Below are 21,647 nucleotides of genomic sequence, written 5' to 3'. Positions count from 1 at the left end.
TTCTGTAGGAACAAAACTTATTTTGACAATCTCTATACAAGGAATTGCACAGACTCCAACACTCTGAAATGCTGAAAATAATTTTAAATATGTAAATATTTAAGTTTAAAAAATTATATTATCTTCCCTTTTTTATGTAATGCTTCATATAATGACATCCCAATAATTTTATTCTGGTAAAAAATAAACTAATTATGATATGCCTTTAAGAAATGTTGATAAGCCTAAGAATATTTCAGAAAGATGTTCTGTAAAATTTTCTGGAGGAAACATCTGTGTGGAAACTGAATTGTAGAAGATTGGCAGCTTGTTAGTCACTGGAACTTGTCAATAAGAAATTGTCTGCTTTTTTTTTTTTTTTTTTTTTTTTTAACTCTCACTCTGTACAGCAATCTACAGTACAGCACAGAACAAGCATCTCCTAGGACTTGGTATGCTATGATTAGGCTAACAACTTGCTTAGTGTGTCTGTTAGAAATGCAAAAAGATCCCTCCCAGCTGAAGAATACAGATTATTCCACCTCTTCAGGGCAAAGAAATAATTGTGGAACTGGATATGAGCAAGCTGTTTGCTGCTTTCATTCATAGCCCCTTGAAAGAGTTCAGGAACACACATTCCTTAATGCCTTTTGTGGGAAAGTTCTGGTTAACTGCATAAGATGGAAGAAACACACTCCAACTCTGGGATGATGGCTAAGATACCAAGGAAGCTGGTGAGGCATGAGGATCCCTGTGCATCGAGCAGTCAGTCAATCAAATTTGCTGGCACAGTGATCTGGAATCACACAAAGTCATGACAGCAATTTTAGGAGTGGAGCTTTTTCCAATTAAGAAAAGAAAATAGAAAAATGTGGCTAATAATGTAATTGAATGTGTCTTCAGAATGATTATAAATATCTCATTTAAAAATAAAGCTGTTCAGATATACATTACTAAGATTCAATTTGTGGAAGAGATATTCTAATTTTCTGTCTCTCTGCAGTATAATTGCTCTCTAAAGCAGGAAAAGCTTTGAAATGAATTCTAGTGAGTTCAACTCACCATATATTTTTATTAGCCATTTTTGTATTTAGTAAAATAAAGAAAAATATATTTTCACACACTTGAGGTAGGAGGTTGTCATCGTTTGAGCCTGGTCAGCAGCTAAACGCCACGCAGTCGCTCACCCACCCTCCCCCCACTTAGGAACAGGGAGGGAATCGGAGGGGCAAAGGGAGACTCACGGGTTGAGATAAAACCAGTTTAATAACAGTAATGGAATAATACGCTGACAGCAGTATCAAGAGGTAATGTACAATACAGCTGCTCACCACCCTTAGACCAACCGACACCCACCTGCTCCCGGCCAGCGATCCCCAACACAAAGGACCCACGGCCACACTCCCAGAAGTGGCAGCCCCTCCTGGCCCACTCCTGCTTTTATATAGTGAGCACAATGTCACGTGACATGGACTATCAGCCAATCCAGGCCCATCCCTCCAGCTGTGCTCCCCCCGCCCCCGCACACAGGTGAGGGCACTGGGACCTGAGGAGCCCCTGGGGTCTCAGGGTGCTGCAGCACTCCTCCCGCTTCCGAACCAATGGGAGCTCTAGTCCAGGCCCAACCAGGACAGAGGTCTAGAAATAAGGGATAAAATGCTGAAAAGGGAAAAAATCACATGTGGGTTCAGTGAATATGTTTTGGAAAAAGTCCCAGTGTGTAGTATAAAGGCTTGCACTAAGCAGTTCTTTAACATAGATTGGTATCAGTCTTTCATGAAGTAAACATGCATTGGACGGTTTAATTGCCCTGAGATACTCAAGCCTGAAGCAGGTTCAGTCCCCTAAGGATAACAGAAAATACGGCTGGTTGGTCCCTGCTGCAGGGAAATAGGGAACATTTAAAGCATTGACTGATATTAAGGGTATCTCTGGGCCTTCTTCTGGACAATTATGTCTAGAGTTGTTAATTTTTAATTGTTTCCGTTCTCCAAGGCTGGTTTGGTTTATTAAAGACAATTGTTTTAATTTGTTGATTAATGATACAAAAAGGTGATTTGTGATAAATGCCTGTCGTGGTTTAGGCCTGATTGGCAGCCAACCACAATGCAGCACCTCTCTCTCCCTTCCCCTCTGGCAATGAGAAGGGACAGAGAGCCAGGCTTGGGGTTCAAGATAGGACTGGGATGGGGAAAAAATCACCCTTTTATGATCACGAGCAAAAGGCAGACTCGTTAGGGGAAGAAAAAAAAAACCATACATTTATTACAGACACTAACAATACATAACAGAGTAAGACAGTGAGAAGCATTGCCACATCTTGAGAACACCTTCCCCCCACCCCTCCCTTCTTCCCGGGCTCAGCTCTGCTGCCGATATCTCTACCTCCTCCCCCAGTGGCGCAGGGGCAGGGAATGGGGGGTGCAGTCAGTGCTGCCACTTTCCTTCATGTTCGGTGAGGGGAGTGTCCAAAACTTGTTCCTCCTGATCCATCGTGGTCCCCCTCTCACAGGAGACAGTCTTCCGCAAACTTTCTCCGACATGAGTTCCTCCCATGGGCTGCAGCGTTCCCCACACTGCTCCATCATGGGTCACTAACTTCCTCCGACTGGATTCTCTCCCACGGCTGCAGCCCTTCCTGAGCTGCTCCGGCGTGGGACTCCCCCGCATGCTGCAATCCTCCCAGCACTGAATTACAGCAGTGGGGCTGCCTTTTCCCATGAGACCCTGGCCTTCTTTGGGCACAGCACCTTGATCAGCTGAGCAGGAACAACAGGCCACAAATCAATGTCTGCTCCACCATAGATCTTCATGGGTGACAGGGGGGGCCGCCCTGCCGTCTCACCACAGGATACAGGGGGGTCTCTGCTCCAGCACACCTCCCCCCTCCTTTCTTCCTCCATTCCTCCACTGACCTTGGTGTTCATGCAGCTGCAGCAACTCCTCCTCACAAGTCCGACTGCCCGTCACCACGTCTCTTCTTAAATACGTTATTGCAGAGGCGCAGCCGATTGGCTCAATTTCCCAAACAGAAGTGGAGCTGATGTGGAGCTGGGGGAGCTTTGAGAAGCTTCTCACAGGGGGCAGCCCCAATAGCCCCCTCCCCTGCCACCAAAAAACTCTACCACTCACTCAACCCAGGACAACGCCATGGTTCTAAAACCTTTCTAAAAAAGCAGAATGTATGGAATTGATCTTTGGATATGAAATAAGGAGATGACTGAGGAGGTAATTTATGGTGTCTTGAAAGTTATAGTAGTTTATGTTACTAGCACAAATCAGGAAATTATTGCATTTTATTTCTTGTCATCTTCTCATTCTCTGGTTTTGATAAGCTCCATAACTAGTACTAACATTTACAAGGTCCGGTACCACAAGGAAGGTTGCAAAAGCATTATATAGTTCACTATTGGCACAGAGCAGGGAAGTAAGAAGACAATTCTCATATTTTTAACCTCTCAAAATTCTTTGCTAGAAGCAAGGACCAGATTCAGGAAACAATTTTCGGTTGATTTGGACATAATCACTGAATGTTAACAATGACATGTTTTTAAAACTTTCTTACAGATCCCATACCTTTTAATAAATCACAACTTATTTCTCCAAATCATTAGGTGATTTACAGAATTTGCTTTCCAAGCAACTATATTTAACTCATGACTGTTTTTCCAGGAGCAACAGAAGAAAAAAACAGAGCAAGCAGTGTGTGTCAAAACCCACTCCTTTTTACCTCTTAAAGGTAAAAATACACTTGTTACACCTCCCTGTGGCTGTTATGCACATGAAAAGAAGACAAGATGGTTTCTTCACAATACACTGAGGAAAAATACTCATGGACCGTGCTACTCTTGTGCAGGGCTGACGGTACTTTCCAGAGCCCCTCATATCCTGAGCATGGACACAGAAGGTTGAATATTGCTTCACCATGTGGACACCAAGCCAAGCTAACTTAGAGGAGGGAGCTGTTAAGAGTTCATGCTACCATGCCCTGAAAACCCCAAGGGATCTTAGGTGCACCAAGCAAGCCACAGCTTTCATAGCAAAAAGGTTGTATTTCTATCATAATTTTCCATGTGGTTTCAAGCTCTAAATCTGATTTTCTTCCAGTTGAAGGAAAGTTTGCTCAGGGAATGATTGAGGGTTGTAAGAGCTGTGCTGGTCGCAGGAGACACACAAGCACACAGGGACACCTGACAACTGTCACTCTGATCCACACAAACCAGTGTTGACAGGGGTCCTTCCGTGAAGACTGCTGTTTGCCTGGGAATGCTATCCCAAACTTAGAAATCTGGAGAACAGAGATAGCAGATGATTATGCTCTACACTCTCCCATGCAGACAAATAAAAATCCTGAAATTGTTAGTTTACTCCTCCTTTGAGTTTATTCTCTTGGTTTATAGCAAAACTGGTTGAGAAAAATTAAAACTAACTTTTGTTTCCTGTTTAGATCTTTATGTAGCTGTGGACTGAATCATGTCATCTGAAGTGTACCTACCCTGACTCCCCCAGAAAGATACAAGATTTCTCTGTTGCACTCAAATCTTTCTGGAAGCCGAGTGGCCTCTTTGTGCCAGTGAAGGAACTGGAGTTTACACAGTCATAAACATCATTATTTGTTTATCAACAACAATAAAGAGATGACCTTATATAGTTTCTTTAGTAAAGCGTGGCACAGTACTACCACTTAGGTCCTGGAACAGAACAATTAAAGACGGCAGCTTCAGTTACTCTTCTGTTACTTCTGGAGGACAGTAATTTCCCTTCTGCTGCTCCCAGTCAGCATGGGAGTGTCTCATATGTTTACATCTGTGCCCGAAGAAGATATTCTGTCCACCTGGGGGCCCAAATAACATGCAGACTAAGCTCTTACGTTTGGGATATTACCTTGTGTTTAACAGCTGACAAGGAAAGGGTATGGATTTGCTACAGGTCTTTAAGTGCAATGCTGTCTTGCCTCTCTGTGTGTGTCTGTGTGCACAGGGAATGATGTTGTAACTGAATATATTAGTCCAGACATACACGTGTATTCATATGTGTATGTGTATATCGGGGAGTTAGAAATCACTGTGATGAGAGTGTTTAGACACAAGTCAGGTTAGATTACAATTAAAAAAAAAAAAATCTATTGAATTAATAGAAGCTTGTGTTTGCATATTTTCACTACTTATTGATCCATATGCCAAACTGTTAATTTTCCAATACTTATCTTAAAATACCTGTGGGTATTCAATACCAGGGAGCAGATGCCATACAGCCAGTGTTGATGGCTACAGTGGTTTGATGAAACCATCACCTTGCTGAGGTCAAAGTTGCTAGGGCTAAGGTGGTCAGGCTTGGGAGACCCTTGACAAGAGAAGTGAGCACAGAAGCGGGAAATGTCTTTCTACCCTATCCTTCCTTGCTTTTATTTGGTCTTTCTACAGCACTTGCTCCCTTAATGCCAGAGAGGATCACAGCAGCTGCCAGTGTTATTTATCTTGGTTTGGGTTTTGTGGGTAATCTTTCCTCTGTGTTCACCAGCATGCTTTGCCTATTTGCCATCCTCGTGTTTATCTTGTTCTTTGGAAACTCTTTGCTATGTGGATGCTTTCCAAGTGTAAATACAATGTCATTGTTTGCCCCTTTGATGCTTACATTTCTCATATTCATGTAAAGTGATGACACATTGTGTCTGGCTACAAACTACTTACATATTCTCGTGATTACACTGTTTTAGTATATATATGTTTGGTAAGACAAGAAAATATTATTTGTAGCTTCATTAGTGCACTTTAACTTGTAGGAACCACAGGCCTTTGAGTTATCCATAGCTATATTTTCTAATGATACACATACCCACCCCCCTACACACACTATGTGGTAAGTGATCAATTGTTAAACGAATCTTTTACATTTCTGTAGTCCACCTGCTACTATTGTCAAACAAACAAACAAAGAAAGCAATCAGACAAATCTCAGTGTTTCAGCTTGTGACAATGTTTAAATGTGACATGGGAGAGCTTAAAGCATCACAGAAAATTATTCTCCAGCATTTGTTGGATCACAGACAATTGGGTGGTCTCTGACTTACAGAAAATACAGCAAAAACACATCAAGGACAGAAATGGCTCCTTAGTCTGAAAAACGCAGAATTACACTTAAACCCATTTCAAAAATGAACAGTACCAATTTAGTTTTTCGTTTTTTTAATGACACGGTCCTTCCTATCTTCCACCTATCACGAGTAGCAGGAACAACCTGTTCCTGATTACCACTTCACAGAGGTGAACAGTAATCAAAGCCTTTTAACCCAAATATAGAAGCTACAGAGCTGAATGCAAGGCAGGAATTTGCTAGTTCCTATTGTCCTCAACAGAATGCATCTCTCTAGGTGGACCAAGAGAGCTATCGATTATCTCTCCTGCTTTCTCAAGTCCAGCAGACTGTGCTTGAAAATATTGAAATTCTTCAACTTGTTATGGTTATGAAAGTGACTATAGACATCACAGGGCTGAGTCTATACTAAAATGGTGGTGGTAAGAATGAAAGACTGCAGGAAGAGGGATTTTAGTATAAAAGTCATGGTCTCCTTTATTTGGGAAGCTCTTGAAACTTAATCCACCCAGATGTATTTATTATCTTTTAACCATCTTGTCATGGTTTGAGCTCAGAGGGCAATTGAGCACCGCACAACCGCTCACTCCTCCCTTCCCTCCCAGCAATGAGAAGGAGAAAATAAGCCAGCCTTGGGATTTGAGATAGGACTGGGAGGGGCAAATAACCCATTATGGTCATGGGCAAAAGGCAGACTTGTTAGGGGAAGAAAAAAGGAACATACTTTTATTACAGACACTAACAATACATAACAGAGTAAAACAGTGAGAAATATTGCCACATCATGAGAATACCTTCCCCCCACCCCTCTCTTCCTCTTGGGCTCAGCTCTGCTCCCGATATCTCTACCTTCTCCCCCAGTGGCGCAGAGGTAGGGAATGGGGGATACAGTCAGTGCTGTTGCTTCTTCCATCTTCAGTGGGGGGAGCTTCTGGAACTTCTTCACCCTGCTCCAATGTGGTCCCATTCTCACAGGAGACAATCCTCCACAAAATTCTCTGACTTGAGTCCCTCCCATGGGCTGCAGCCCTTCCCGAGCTGCTCCAGCATAGGACACCCCCGCATGCTGCAATCCTCCCAGTGCTGAATTACAGCAGCGGGGCTGCCTTTTCCCACAAGACCCCAGCCTTCTTCAGGCACAGTCACCTTTATCATCCATGCAAAACACCTCAAAGGCCATATATCAGCATCTGCTCCACCATAGATCTTCATGGGTGGCAGGGGGGGCCACCCTGCCGTCTCACCACAGGATACAGGGGAGTCTCTGCTCCGGCACACCTCCCCCCTCCTTTCTTCCTCCGTTCCTCCACTGACCTTGGTGTTCACGCAGCTGCCGCAACTCCTCCTCACAAATCCAACTGCTCCTCACCATATCCCGTCTTAAATACATTATTGCAGAAGCACAGCTGGTTGGCTCAGTTTTGGTGCGGAGGTGGACCAACTTGGAGCTGGGGGAGCTTCGAGAAGCTTCTCACAAGGGTCACTGCTGTAGCCCCCTTCCACGCTACCAAAAAAAAAAACAAACCCAGACCTCACTCAAACCCAGGACACACGTATTTGAAATCTGGCAGTGAAAAATCACTTACTCCTTCATATGCTTTCTCTGTAGTGGTTTCTCCAGAATTCTGAAAGCCCTTGCTTTCATTTTGAATGCATTTGCCTTTGTTCCTAGAGGCAGGTTCTTACTGAGTTTCTTTTTAAGGTCAGAATTCATTAATGACCTGAAAATTCTGCCTTGAAAGGCTTATTTACAACACAGTTTACCTGTTGATCCTTCTTTTAATAAAGTAGACAGATTTTACTCCTTCCCCCATGCTACAAAATATTTTGTTGATCCATTTGGAATTGTAAGACTTTTCTCTGTAGCCAGTCCAGACCTGCAATCCTCATTTCAGAATGTTGACATTAGACATTGCATCACAGTTTTTTGTTTTAGCAAAGCTGCATAGGTGTTCCCTATATTCTGCTGCCTTTCCATTGGGCTGGAGCAGTTAAACAACAAAACAAAACAAACCGAATTATTGGTGTGTTTCATGTTTTCCCTTAGGACCAGAAGAAGACAGTAAAATAGGTAAATTCATGACTGAAGACCTTATTTTCTGTTTTTAAAAAAGCTTAGAAAGGATTTTAAAAGTGTCTCCATTCTCCTAAAAATCAAAGGGCCTTTTGTCCTTTCTTTCTGAAAGAGTGGGATCATTTCCAGGAACAATGTGTCATCAACACTTGCAAAACAAATCCTGGCACATTCTCCTCTGTTTCTCTGAATAATTTTTAATTGACAGGACCTTTCTAATTGACAGAACACTCCTTAAATACAAGTCATCTAGGAAATGACAGCAATAATTGATGTATGCAGGATAAGATTATAGATAGATATTTATCTCTTTTGTCAGCTTGAAAGGGGAAAAGTTGTTGGTTTTGTTTTTTTCAAGAGTTAGTATGTTGTATTTCAGGGGCATTCCAACATAAAATTGCATTGCAACTGGTTGATCAGCTCTGGAAACCGAACATAAATCCCTGTTGTCTGCTTTCTGAAAAGTAGAAACTGGAAAAACAGTTGCATAAGTGGTGGCCTATTAAATCAATGTTACTTACTATTTTTCAAATCTAAAAGTAAATACATGTATTAAGATATAATTTTAAGTCACTTTAGGAATAATTAAAGGTTACCTTAAAGGAAAAATGTAAAAAACAAAACTCCAAATATTTTTTTTCTCAAAAAAATGCCTCTATGTTTCCATCCAATGGAGCCAGCAAACTCTCATATTGCTTCTTCACACTTTGGTGTGTTCTGTATGCTCGAATGTTTCACCCATTTCACGAGACAGAGGGGAAAACAGTTTCAGTAAACTCAGAAAACCACAGATGTTGAGATGCTAAACAATCAAGGTCAAATAGAATTTCCTGCCGAGTCAGGTGAAGACCGCAAATTCTCCCATTATTCTTCCCCCACTACTACCCCTGCAATGGACCGAGGAGTTTCATTTAAATTCAGATTCCAGAGTTCTTTTCACTGGGTGAGCATCACAATTATCAGCCAAATCAAGCGTTAGTAATAATCAGAAATATGTGATGAGCTCAAGCTCTGAAGGGCTCCTGTTTCAGAAGGGCTGAGCAGACAAACCCTCCATGTCTCCCTCAGACCGGCACAGTGACCTGTCAGACACAAAATCAATGTATGCTGTGGGCCAGTGCACAGGCTCTATAGGTGTTCTGCTTTCTTCTGCCGGCCTTGCTTCCCTCCTCCCCAGAAGGCCGGAGGGAAAGGTGCTCACTTCCTAAACTGTTGCAAGCCCACCACGTGTCAACGCAGAGATGTCTCTGGTGCTGAACCTGATCTCCTCAATTTCACCCTGGGAAGAAATGGATTTGGGAAGAAAAGCAGGAGAACATTCACAAGTTCAGCGGGAATCACATCCAACATTACACTGAAATGAAACAACAAGTAAAATGTTGTCCCTGTGAAAGAGTGGTAAATAACCTCTGCCACTGAAGTTCTTCACTTGCTCTTCTGAAAGAGGAGGCTACGGTTTGGGACGATGTCTTTGCCAACAGCTGGAGTCATGGTAGGTCCTCTGGGATGGAAAAGAAAGTTCTTCAAGCTGCCTTAAGGCTGCTCAGCTCAAGAGAGACCCTGACCAGGGTGTGTGGCGAAAGACACCCAGAGCTCAGGCGTTTTGCAGTCATGGGGTCGTGAGAGGACACAGAGACCTACATATTTTATGAAAGGAACTGACAATTTTGCAAAAGGTATAAGACTAAAATATATTGCTTAAAATAACTGTGCATTAAAAAAGGACTACATTATAATTCACTACAGATAATTGTCTACAACATTACTATAGGTTATAAATGATGCATAATTATTAGTATAATAAGTGAATAATTTTATCACATTAGGTTTGTATCTTAGTGTATATTTACTCCTTAAAATCCATGTAAAATTATTGCATTCCTTAAACAGCTATTAATAAGACTCTACCTAGTCTATGTACATATACATAAGAAGGTTATTTTGCAGTACAGACAATATAATTTTCATTTAATCATTTCAGTAGAAAATAGCACATAGAAATATGAAGGCTGTGTGATCCATTTATTACTTATTTCTTTATAATGTAATAGAATTGTTTATTATCTATATTAAATGGAAATGTAAATACCTATTATTCTTCCATTATAAATCCAAGTTCTGTTATCACTGGTTTGATATTGTCAACTTAAGACGTCTTTTTTTCTTCACATCACGTGCACTGCAAACCTCTCTCACTACGACAGAAGAGACTTCTATGGTTTAACTTTTAATTCTCTGACCTGCAAGCAGGAGAATTTTAACTGGCTTAAGTGAGATTTACTCTTCTGAGGTATTAGCATGTGCTGAGGCTCTGGCCCAGGTAATATTTCTGTTTCTTTCCTCCTTACAGATAGGCAGTAAACAAACAATTTCTAAAATACAAAATATTGCTTGCAGTTGCCTCTGCAGATCAGAGCTGAAATTTGAGGGTTTTTTACAACTTATAGTTATTTCAGAATACAATTTGTTGCTGGGATAGAGAAATACTGGCAATATATGTATCCCAGTGCTTGCTTGATACCATGTGTAACTGGGCACCTCTACCTTCAATTATTGCAGCAATTCAAACATTGCTTTGTTTAGTGGAGCTTCTTAGTTGGTTTTTTTTTTTTTTTTTTTTTTTTTTTTTTGAGGAATACTTAAATTACCTCTGTTTATAGTATGCATTGATTCTTCACAGGAATTCTGTTCTATTTTGGCCCTTATTTTACAAATATTTAAAAATAAACTGGTTCAAGGTGGCACAAGTGAGTGTGCACAAGTGAGTGTATACAAGTGAACTCTTTGATGTAAATTCCTGCTAACCAAAGTTGTTAGCTCATAACCATCAATAAAGTATATAGTGGCACACTTTTATGTGTAAACTAGTATTTAATTGCATATTTTGCCAATAATATGTGAAATCAATTAAGGAAATTTAATTATTTCAAAGCTCTTGCATGAAAAAATCATTACAGGTCATTGAGGCACTACTGATAAATATTTGCACATCGTAATGCTCCATTTCTCATGTTCTGTGTTTTTACAGCTGACAAAACCAAGCAATAGCTTGGTTTTACCCAGTAGCAATAGACAGCTAGTTCACAGACCCTTACTCATAGAAACATTAAGACCAAGGACCTGTCCTTAATCTGGTTTTGTTCACCTGAGTGATGGTTTTTACCACTGCTTTGTGATTTGAATTTTGTACAGGAGCCCACGATTCTCTGGCCCTGCTATGAGGAACATCTTTAGCAGAATTCTATTTCAAGTCTCTCTTTAGCGTGTTGACAGGAAAAAAGAAATCTTCTAATGAATTATTCCAAATTAAATCTCTCAGTGAAACCATCTTTGCCCCTACGGACAGAGAGATCACCAATGTGCTTTGAATAGGTTCTGTTGTTGGAAGAAAATTAAAACTAGAACAACGATTTTTCAGTCAAAGGAGTAAAGTTTCTGGCCACAATCTAATAATTTTGTCAATTCTTCAGACACTTGATAGGCCTTTCTGACAGTCCTATCTGACAACAGATGTTCTCTACAGCTTCCTGCAATTTCTGAGTTGAATCTCAATGTAATATTTGGAATACCGCAGATGGGCATTTTCATTTTTATCTTTTCAGTTACAGTGGGTTTTAAATCCAATATCCGTGGCAAACATTCACATTAAAGAAAAACTCTATTCTACACAGGGTCCTTTTTCTCTTTGTATTCAGGTTATTTCTAAGGGTCATTTTGTATATCCATAGTTCAACATGATATAGTCTTCAATCCTGTGCCTACCACTTCCTCTTGCTCCCTAAGTCATGCTTCTGGCAAATAAATTCAGTTGTTTTTCACCTTCTTGGTGCATATGATCTTCTGTTCTTCTTTACCAAGTGCTACAGTAATGGAATAGTCACTTTATTCACAGGCCCCTTGTTGCCTGAGAGGCAATCACCCTCCCTGAAATCTCTTTATTTACAGGAAAACAGTGAATTCATCACAGATTTACACCTAGTTTCTCAGTGCTCATGTTAACCACAATATTCCAAAAGTAAATGAGAAGTAGTCCCAGGGAGTGTGCTGCTCTATTCATCTTCTTAAAGACACTTGCGTTCCTAATATACCTTGTAGAATTAACTATTTATGGTGCAGTGACACAAAATGGGCATTAGGAAGCACTGCCTCCACCGGCCATAACAGAGAGTTGTTAGAAAGCCAGATTCTCCATTTCTGCAGATGAGGAACCTGTAACTAAATAACCTGACTTTAAACAGTCATTTTCTTCAGCTGAGATAATGGCAAGATTGTTGTATTTCCTGATGAAGCATCCTTCCCAGTTTATGCACTGGGTGGATAACAACAGGCATCTTTCAAGACAGTTTTGTTATGAAGAAAATTGTCAACATTTTGCTCTTACAGAAAACAGCTCTCCTATATCTGTCACATTTTGTGTCACTGCTTCACCCTTCAGTAAGTATAAGAACACTTCTCTGGGAGGATGAAAGAAACACACTGTTAAATATGGAGTCATGATAGCCGGGCATACAGCTACCTACCAGATAGCTACCAGAAATGTTTTCCCACACAAATCTTTTAGACTTCAAGACTGCTTGCAGATGAAATCTGGGGGACCCACCTCCAGCACACAATGTCTCCTACTCCCATGTCCTTCGCCATGGTAGACATGGGCTATCTCCTCCATGGCAGAAGCACTGGAGAGGAACATATGCCCATACCGCTGCCATGGCAGATCACTAAAATACTTAAGTGCTGTGAGAGGTCAGTTTGAACAAAGACAGGCTGTGAATTGAGGTGGTTGAGCTGCAGTTATATGGGGTTTTTCCACCTCTGTTATAGACACATTCACCTCTGGATGGGTGGGCAGGAGAGGGACCACAGCACATTGAATGCCTACTGAAGTTTCCTGCACAAAGCTGTAGTCAAAGCCTTTGTTATTCTTCACATTCAAACTTGAAATTGTCTCTGAATCCTGATTCTTTTTTGCCTCCTGTTTCTGAAACAGATTTCTGGTATTTAATTTAATGTAGTTAGAGCAAACAGATATATTTTCAGTTCTGAGAAATAGCAGTAAGATCAAGATATTGGTTTAAAATCTGCAGAAGTCAATGTAATCTCAATCTGAATGTGAGGGTTGTATAGTTTCCAACCTGTTTTCTGGTAAATGTTGGGGATCTGAGGCATCAGATACAATCTCAGGGTAATGCTGGTGGCCTAGATGTAGCAATAGTGAAGTGTCCCTCTCTGTCAGAAAATTCTTCTATCCCAGAAAATGAGCATGATTTCTTTTTATTCTTCATTTATTGATTTTTACCTGCCTCTGGAAGCAGTAAATCTGATTCTCAAGGTCCCTGTTTTAGCACGCTTGTCCCATTAACACTTAAAAAACTCAACAGTGCATCTTTAAAGGGATCTAAACACAATAGATTAATTTGTCTAAGCTTTACATGTCCTAATAACTTTCTATTAATGTATTTTCTCATTATCACTACACTTTTTGATCTAGTCCCTGTCACCTTTTTCATCTTTGGTTACTCCAACTATACCAGACACTTTACGGACATAAACAAGATTAACTGAATTTAACACCAGATTCATATTTTTTACATATGTTCTTTCAGTTTCTCTGATCTTCCAGCAGACAAAACTCCGTTTTCTCCAAGCACTCTCTGTCAGGCTTGGTAAACACTTCAGAACCGTCAAGAATTTCTTTTGCTCCTCACCTGCTCTTCTATTCCACAGCAACTTGGAAAGGGTAAGTCCAGCATCATCAACTACCTATATTTCCAGCTCAGTTTTCCCCTTTTCAGGTAGCTGTGAAAGACAGAATTGGGTTTAGGGAGTCTCTGTTTATCAATTCCTGTGAAGACTGTCATGGTTTGAGCTCTAGGGCAACTGAGCACCACACAGCCGCTCAGTTTCCCCTTCCCCTCAGTGCTGAGAATAATAAAATAAGCACAGGCTTGGGATTTGAGATGGGACAGGGAGAGATAAATCATCCATTATGGTCACGGGCAAAAGGCAGACTTGTTAGGGGAATGGAAAAAGAGCATACATTTATTACAGACACTAACAACAACACCACTTACCAAACAGAGTAGGACAGTGAGAAGTATTGCCACATATTGAAAACACCTCCCCTTACCGCTCCCTTCTTCCTGTGCTCAGCTCTGATCCTGCTATCTCTACCTCTTCCCCCAGCAGCACAGGGACAGGGAATGGGGGGTGCAGTCAGTGGTGTCAATTCTTCCATCTTCAGTGGGGGCAGCTTCTGGAAATTCTTCCCCCTGCTTCATCATGGTCGACCTCTCACAGGAGACAGTCCTCCACAAACTTTCTCCAACTTGAGTCCCTCCCACAGGCCTCAGCATTTTCCTCACTGCTTTGACACGGGACACCAACTTTCTCCACCTGAAGTCCCTCCCACGGGCTGCAGCCCCTTCAGAGCTGCTCCAGTGTGGGACACCCCTGCATGCTGCAATCCTCTACAACAGTGGTCGAACTACAACAGTGGGGGCTCTTCTTCACACAGGATTCCAGCCTCCTTTGGGTGCAGCCACCTTAAATGTATGTGTGAGGCCCCTCACAGGCCATAAATCTGTGTCTGCTCCACCGTAGATCTTCATGGGTGGCAGGGGGGGGCCGCCCTGCCGTCTCACCACAGGATACAGGGGGGTCTCTGCTCCAGCACACCTCCCCCCCTCCTTTCTTCCTCCATTCCTCCACTGACCTTGGTGTTCACACTGCTGCCGCAACTCCCCCTCCCAAGTCCAACTGCCCGTCACCACGTCCCTTCTTAAATACGTTATCGCAGAGGCGCAGCTGATTAGCTCAATTTCCCAAACAGAAGTGGAGCTGACTTGGAGCTGGGGGAGCTTCGGGAAGCTTCTCACAGCGGGCCACCCCTATAGCCCCCTCCCCTGCTACCAAAACACCCCACCACTCACTCAAACCCAGGAGAAAAATGAACAAATAGGTAAATTAATTAAGGAGCATGAAAGTTATACTTGTTTTGCTAATTAGCTCTTCAGGTGAAATGGAGGAAGAAAAGATCTCTAAAGTTAATAGACCCACCTCCCCTTTAAACCCCAAACCCAACCCAATTTCAAGACCAGATTCTTAGACAAACTCATCTCTGACATCATAGTGATCCTAGACTACTTTACTGATATCTTCCCTTGTGCGTTATTGTTCCCTTTTCCTTAATTCTAGTTTCCTTCATCCATTAATCTTGCTTTATATTTTTCTTCTCCATTTTTCACATTCATCTTTGTACTTCTGTTGGGATACATTTGATATCTGAAATATTCAGCTTTGCTTCCCTTCCTGAATGGGCATTCAAAATAAAAACAACTTCAACATACTCTTAAACATGTGCTCATTCCCATGGTAGGACTAATAACTACATCCAAGAGACACTTTCTTCCTGGTACTGTTTAATAGTGGGAGCACAGCTGTCTCAGACATGCACACACTGAAATTTGTGCCTAAACCTCCTGTTCTTTCACAGACCGCATCTCCCACCACCTTGCGTGGGAAATATGCACCGATGTCCACTACCTGGGAGGTCATTATAGATAAAGCAGACCTGCTATGTCCCAAGCTGAAGTTTTCCTGCTCCACTCACAAACACAGACAGTAACTTAACCAAGCAGTACTTTTATGTGACTCTTTGTAAACAAGACATCGGTTTTATTGGTTTTCAAAGAAAAAGGACTTGAGATTATGTTTTCAACTGCAGGAGGTTACTTCCAGCAACGGTGTTGGGGCAAAGAGACAGAAGGTAATAATAGTAGATATTTGCTAATCATCTATTCTATTACAAAACCTGAGAACATTAAGGAATATTTCCACTATGTCCTCTTCTTTCTTAAAGTTTGATTCTTGATAACTATACAGGGAGATGGAAAAAGTTGCAGTGAAGTCTGGTATAGAAAACAGAATGACAAATTGCCATGTCTTCCAAGAATGACAATGTTTCAGCTATAAAACTGAAGTGCAGATGTAAAAATTCTGTTATTCATTCTGTCTTTATAAAGTTAGATGATTTCATAGCAGCAGTTGCATTCTACCTCCTCCTATTCTCATTACAACAGAGCTGATCTGAATGAGAAATCAGAGCTTTAGCACATAATGTGGTCTGTAAGTTGCCACCCTATTCTGTACTTGTTCCTTTCAACATCATCCCTTCTGATTGCCTGTTCCCAAATGAGCAAGACAGCAATGTTTGCCTGTCCCAAAGCCCTGCTGGGCTTGGTCAGTCAGAGCCCTCCAATTGCCATTTCCACCTGTCTCCTTCCATGATGAATTATAATAGGGTTCTTCCTCCTCCTTGCCCCCATCCGAGCACATGCAGACCCCTCCAAATGAAAGTAGGGATATGAAATGAAGCTGACAGCCAGCACCTCTGCTTTTGGGGCCAAGTCCTTCCTTGTACTGTCCCTGGCACAAAGAGTGACAACAGGAAAGACCTAAGGGCAGACTATAAAGGCACAAAAATCGTATCAGCAGATTCAGCTAGTATTCATCTATTTCCTAGACGATTTAACAATTCATTGCATTTCACAAAGCAGTAGTGTCTGTATCATCTATGGGTAAGCAGCAAACACAGCACTGAGAAGCTGTTCAGTACTGTAATGAAAGAAAAACCACAAGTAATTGCCTGATCTTTCTTTTGAACGCTCAGTACCTGCAGATCCTGCTCTGTCCACAGTCTGCTCCATTTTTATCTCACCCTGCTCTTCAGTCTAACTACCTGAAACCTCCCTTAATATTTTAAATGTATTGCTTCCTATTGTTCACGTGGTACACCAAAAACAATCTATTCCATTACTCTTTTCAGCAGCCTCTTAAATACTTGAATGTTTTCATGTCTCCCCCAGGCTATTGTTTTGTTGACTAAAGAGTTCATACACTTGGTCTTTCCTCCAAGCATGGTCATGGACCCTCTGAAGCTTCTTCACATCTGCCTTTAAATATTTTGTCTATGTGGGATATGATCACTAGCTGAAGCCTCCAGATGAATCAGTTCTTTCCTTCTTGTTAAAATATGCTGGAGTGATGCTGCTGAGCCAGCATCCCAGTTCACAGTCTGCTGTAAGTGTCTTGTCTTTTTCCACCTAAATGGTGCACTTTCTTAATGATGGTTAGTCATATCCTGGGTCAAATTTGCAATTGTTCTTATACTTCTAGAAAATAAAGACAGCTTAGGGTTTAGAAATAAACCTCAGGTGGTTTCCTGCTCTATGTTACAGAGTGCAAGAAGGAACAAGGAGACATCACCAGGATTTAAAATGCAAGAAGACACCATTCCTTAAGAAGACTTCAGTTTCCTGAAAATCAGTGATTTAGGATCTTAACTAAATCACTTTCGAAAAGTTGTTACCCATAATTCACTTATAGTAGTAATGAAATTCCTCCCTCTCCCATCCTCCATTTTATTTTATTGGTGGCAGATTTTTGCTGAGTTGGCATCACTTGCACCAGCAGTTATCTTTGAGCTGTTGAAATGCAAACAGTTTAATAAAGAAATCAATTTGTGGAAGCATTTGTATTCTGCACTTCCCATGCTTATCTGAGTTAAAACCACCTCACTATGCAAATAAGTATTAGCATTAAAAGTGCTCAAAATGAAAAGACCTTGAATGAATGCAGAGCCTGAAGCTGAAACAATCTATACCAAAGAAATGCTACTAACCATTAAGGCTAGATGACTGTCTCTTTCTTATGAAGCCATGAATATAGCTTTAGTCATGAGGGATTAGACCTACTCTCTGTCATCCTTTTCATCCTTTTTTTTTTTTTTTTTTTTTGGATGGAAATCTGAAGAATCACAGTAAAAGTAAGTTAATTCATAAACTGTGAAGAATATAAACAAGACATCCAGGGAAATATTGTTAATTCCTGGTTAAACACTGACCACTCAGAACTTCCTGGCTTCCAGTATTTGCAGGGCTGTGGACTTCAGCTCTTGCTGCTTAATGATTCATTATCTCTCATTATTGCTCCCCTGACCCAGGAGAACCGTGCCTGGTGTGCTGTTCCTTGCCTAATTACAACCACTTCCTGAATGATATGAACACCATTCTGCAAGCCACTTGCAACACCCATTAAAATGTATACAACCATGACTAGAGTCATTTTAAATCATTTTCCACAGTAAAGAGCATGTGCAGAACAAGGTGCTAGCAACATACTACAGAAAAATCTCTAGTCTTCAACACTGCTATTTCCCAAGTAAAAGAAAGGCCTAGATAAATAACTTCCTAGTTATTTCAAGGGGCTTTGGGTTAGCCCATATTTGACTGAAGGTTGTTGTAGGTACAAGAAATAGGCTGAAACTAAAGTGCGTTAGAAGTACAAATGAGAGGTTACCACTTAGAAATGTGTTAGTTGGTTAACCTCTGGGATTATTTAATAAATCACTCAATTACTCACTGCTTAAACACAGAATAGATTAATGGATCCTCTTATTTGATTTTAAACACTCATTAAAGCAAACAACCTTTAATGAACTTCTGATTACTGATTATTGCTTGGAGGAAAAGTGATATGAACAGATAAATAATCATGGTGTAAGCCTTTTTCTCACTAAAGTCAATGAAGAAGAACTTAATTGATTATGTTCCTATGTCCTCAAAGAGACAATTTCACACCCCCTGTATTATTAGTGAACAAAATTTCACAGTGTGGTAAGAAGTATATTGCTTTTATCTCCCATCTGGCTGAAAAATCACTGCAAGGTATGCACATAAAGAACCATAGAAAGAGTTTCCCAATTTTTGTTTTCTATACACTTTTCTGAGGGGACAGATATATTTAATAGTATCTGTAACTTGATTTTGATGGAGCAGTTCTTATTAAAAAATGTAGATCTGTTGGCACTAAAAAAAAAAAAAAAACCTCTGCAGAAATATGTCACCTGGAATAACAGTTTCAAAACAGTAAAAAAATCACAAGATTTCCATCAATAGTTTTGAATTATTGCATAAGAATTTTTTAACATTAAATTGAAACAGCTTATGCATATATTTAGCATATCATAAATTTTTTATATTTTGTGCAAACTTATGTTAAAATCAATTAAAACCTTACAATCCTACCTCTTAAAATTTGTTTAAGTTTTGATATTGACAGGTACAGGCAGAGTTTTGTTTTGTTATTTGTTTAATGGTAGGCAACATTGAAAGGAAAGAAAAACAATTGTGTTTATTTTGCAAATAAAATGCAGGTGACCAACATAGAAGAATGATTTCTCAAGTTTCAGTGGCAGTCAACATTTGTTCTTACCCACAGCACTGCAAAGCAGTGGTGATGATTATCAGAGGCAGAGAGTTTGGAGGTGAGAAAAATAGTTTGTATGTTCAAAAAGAGATTTTCTGCCTTAGGTGCTCTAATCTTTTGTGTCTCATATTGTCCCATGCTAGTTAGACTTGCTCCTGGATTTAAAGATGTTGTCACTGAAGACTTTTCCTGAACCTACTTTCTCTAACACAATCACTGGCTCTCATCCTGCCCCCAAATTAAAATACCCATTTTCAGTTCTATACACCACTGTGCACAGCAGTTGGTGTATCTCAAATATGGTGTGTTTCTGCCTCTCCAGTATATGGTCTTTGTGGATCATGGATTCTGGGTCTTTACCAGCTGTGGAGTTCTCATAGACTCATGGGGAAAAACACAAAATCTGTGGCAAAAAATTTCATGTTGTGCTGGTTTCTGTAACTCACTGTTTACAATGTACTGCCACAGAGTCAAAACATGTTTATGGAAAATAGAATCATGCTTTATCGGAAAACATATTTGATGCCATCCCCTCACTCATTTTCAATGGGATAAGGTAGCAGTAAAAAAAAAGAAGATAAAATCTGAAGTTTGGAAAAATAAACGAGCTGAAAAAAGTAAGTACAGGTATGCCTAGAGGCTCTACCATTTTTGGCATGCTGCTTAACTGGGACAATAGCCTTTGCATGTTTATGCAAAAAAAAAAGATGGTGCATAGATTTAGGTGACACTAATACAATTTAGGCAGAACTTCATCTTGAAAGGCTATAGATGAAATATTCTACCAGCACATATCATTTTAATTATAGGATGTAATGAAATAAATTGGGTAAAGTGGAATGGCTGGTTCCCTAATGACCATTGGTAATTTTTTTGGTATAATAGGAGATTGCAATCTAAGGCATTAGTAAGAGATAACTGTAATTCCATCTGTTTAATGCTGACTTAGAAACTCATCAAAGCTCATTCTTAGAGCTGCAGTCAGGAATCTCATTGAATATTTGGGGGAATTATTTGGATAAACACATGGGAAAATGACCTCAGATGTTCAAAATGCTGGCTGAAAGCCTGTGAGGGTGTTACCCTTACCCCTTTAATGTTTTTCCTTCTAATAAATAACTTTGATATGTTTATGAAAATGACATATTCTGTGGGAAATTGATATTGTAAGCAGGAGAAATTGTTTGTGTGCAGAGAGATTCTGGACAGTGATTGCAATTATATATAACAGATGTCACATTAACGTTTGGCTGCTGAGATGACAGCTGAGTGATTGCAGCATGGAAGCATTAGGCAAGTTGATAATGGACTTCCTAACACATGCTGCTGTTGTTTCATATTGCTGAACTAGAAGAGCACCCTAACTGAATATAGCAGTGAAATAGGAAAGTTATATTATATTCAGTGTTGTTCCATAGTATTCAGTATTATTCAGTGAAGTTCAGTCAGGTTCAGTATTTCATACGTGTTGCTATTTAGCATACACTAACATATGATAAACAAACTGAGATATGAAAATTCTGAAAAAAAAAAAAAAAAAAAAAAAAGATGCGCAAAGCAGGGAAAAAATCCAACCCCCTAAAAACCCCTATATTTTCTGCTCTAAGATTTCTATTTAAGCAAGTGCAGATACCATTCCAAATGTAAACCAAACCCAAACCAAAATAAACTATGAAAAAATGTTTAGAAAGCCTCCCTCATTCTCCTTCATTATGTTTTAGAAGATTTATAAAATAAAATAGAATAGAATATTTTCAGTTGGAAGGGATCTCAAATGATCATCTAGTCCAGCTGCCTGACCACTTCAAGACTTACCTGATACTTGGTTAAGATTCTTTCTGGATTAGGCTCAGGTTCTTTTAATTAAGCATATATCTAAGAAAGTGACTCAGTCAAATGGAGCAGCTTAATTTTATTTCCCCAAAGATTCAACTGTACCATATTTGTAAAGCTTCAAAATAGGTAATACCTTCACTGGGATCTCTAAATTTTGCTGTGACCACAGACTTCTGTTATAACTCATCCAGTTATCAAGAGCTGAAACTCACTGTACTTCCTCATCACCCCGTAAATTATTTTTCCAGAGGCAAGCTCATCCAAAAATAAATGATCTACAGTAATGAAAATCCTAGATGACTTTTTAAATCATACTTTTTCCCCAATCTAGAATTTTTTAACACTTTAGATATGAATCTTCATGATGTATACAAATCATTCTTGTATAACTGCAGGTTCA

This window comes from Tyto alba, unplaced genomic scaffold (assembly GCF_018691265.1).
Source record: "Tyto alba isolate M040663 unplaced genomic scaffold, T.alba_DEE_v4.0 Super-Scaffold_13, whole genome shotgun sequence".
In the NCBI taxonomy this organism is placed as follows: domain Eukaryota; kingdom Metazoa; phylum Chordata; class Aves; order Strigiformes; family Tytonidae; genus Tyto; species Tyto alba.
Note: the sequence above shows the minus strand (reverse complement) of the source record.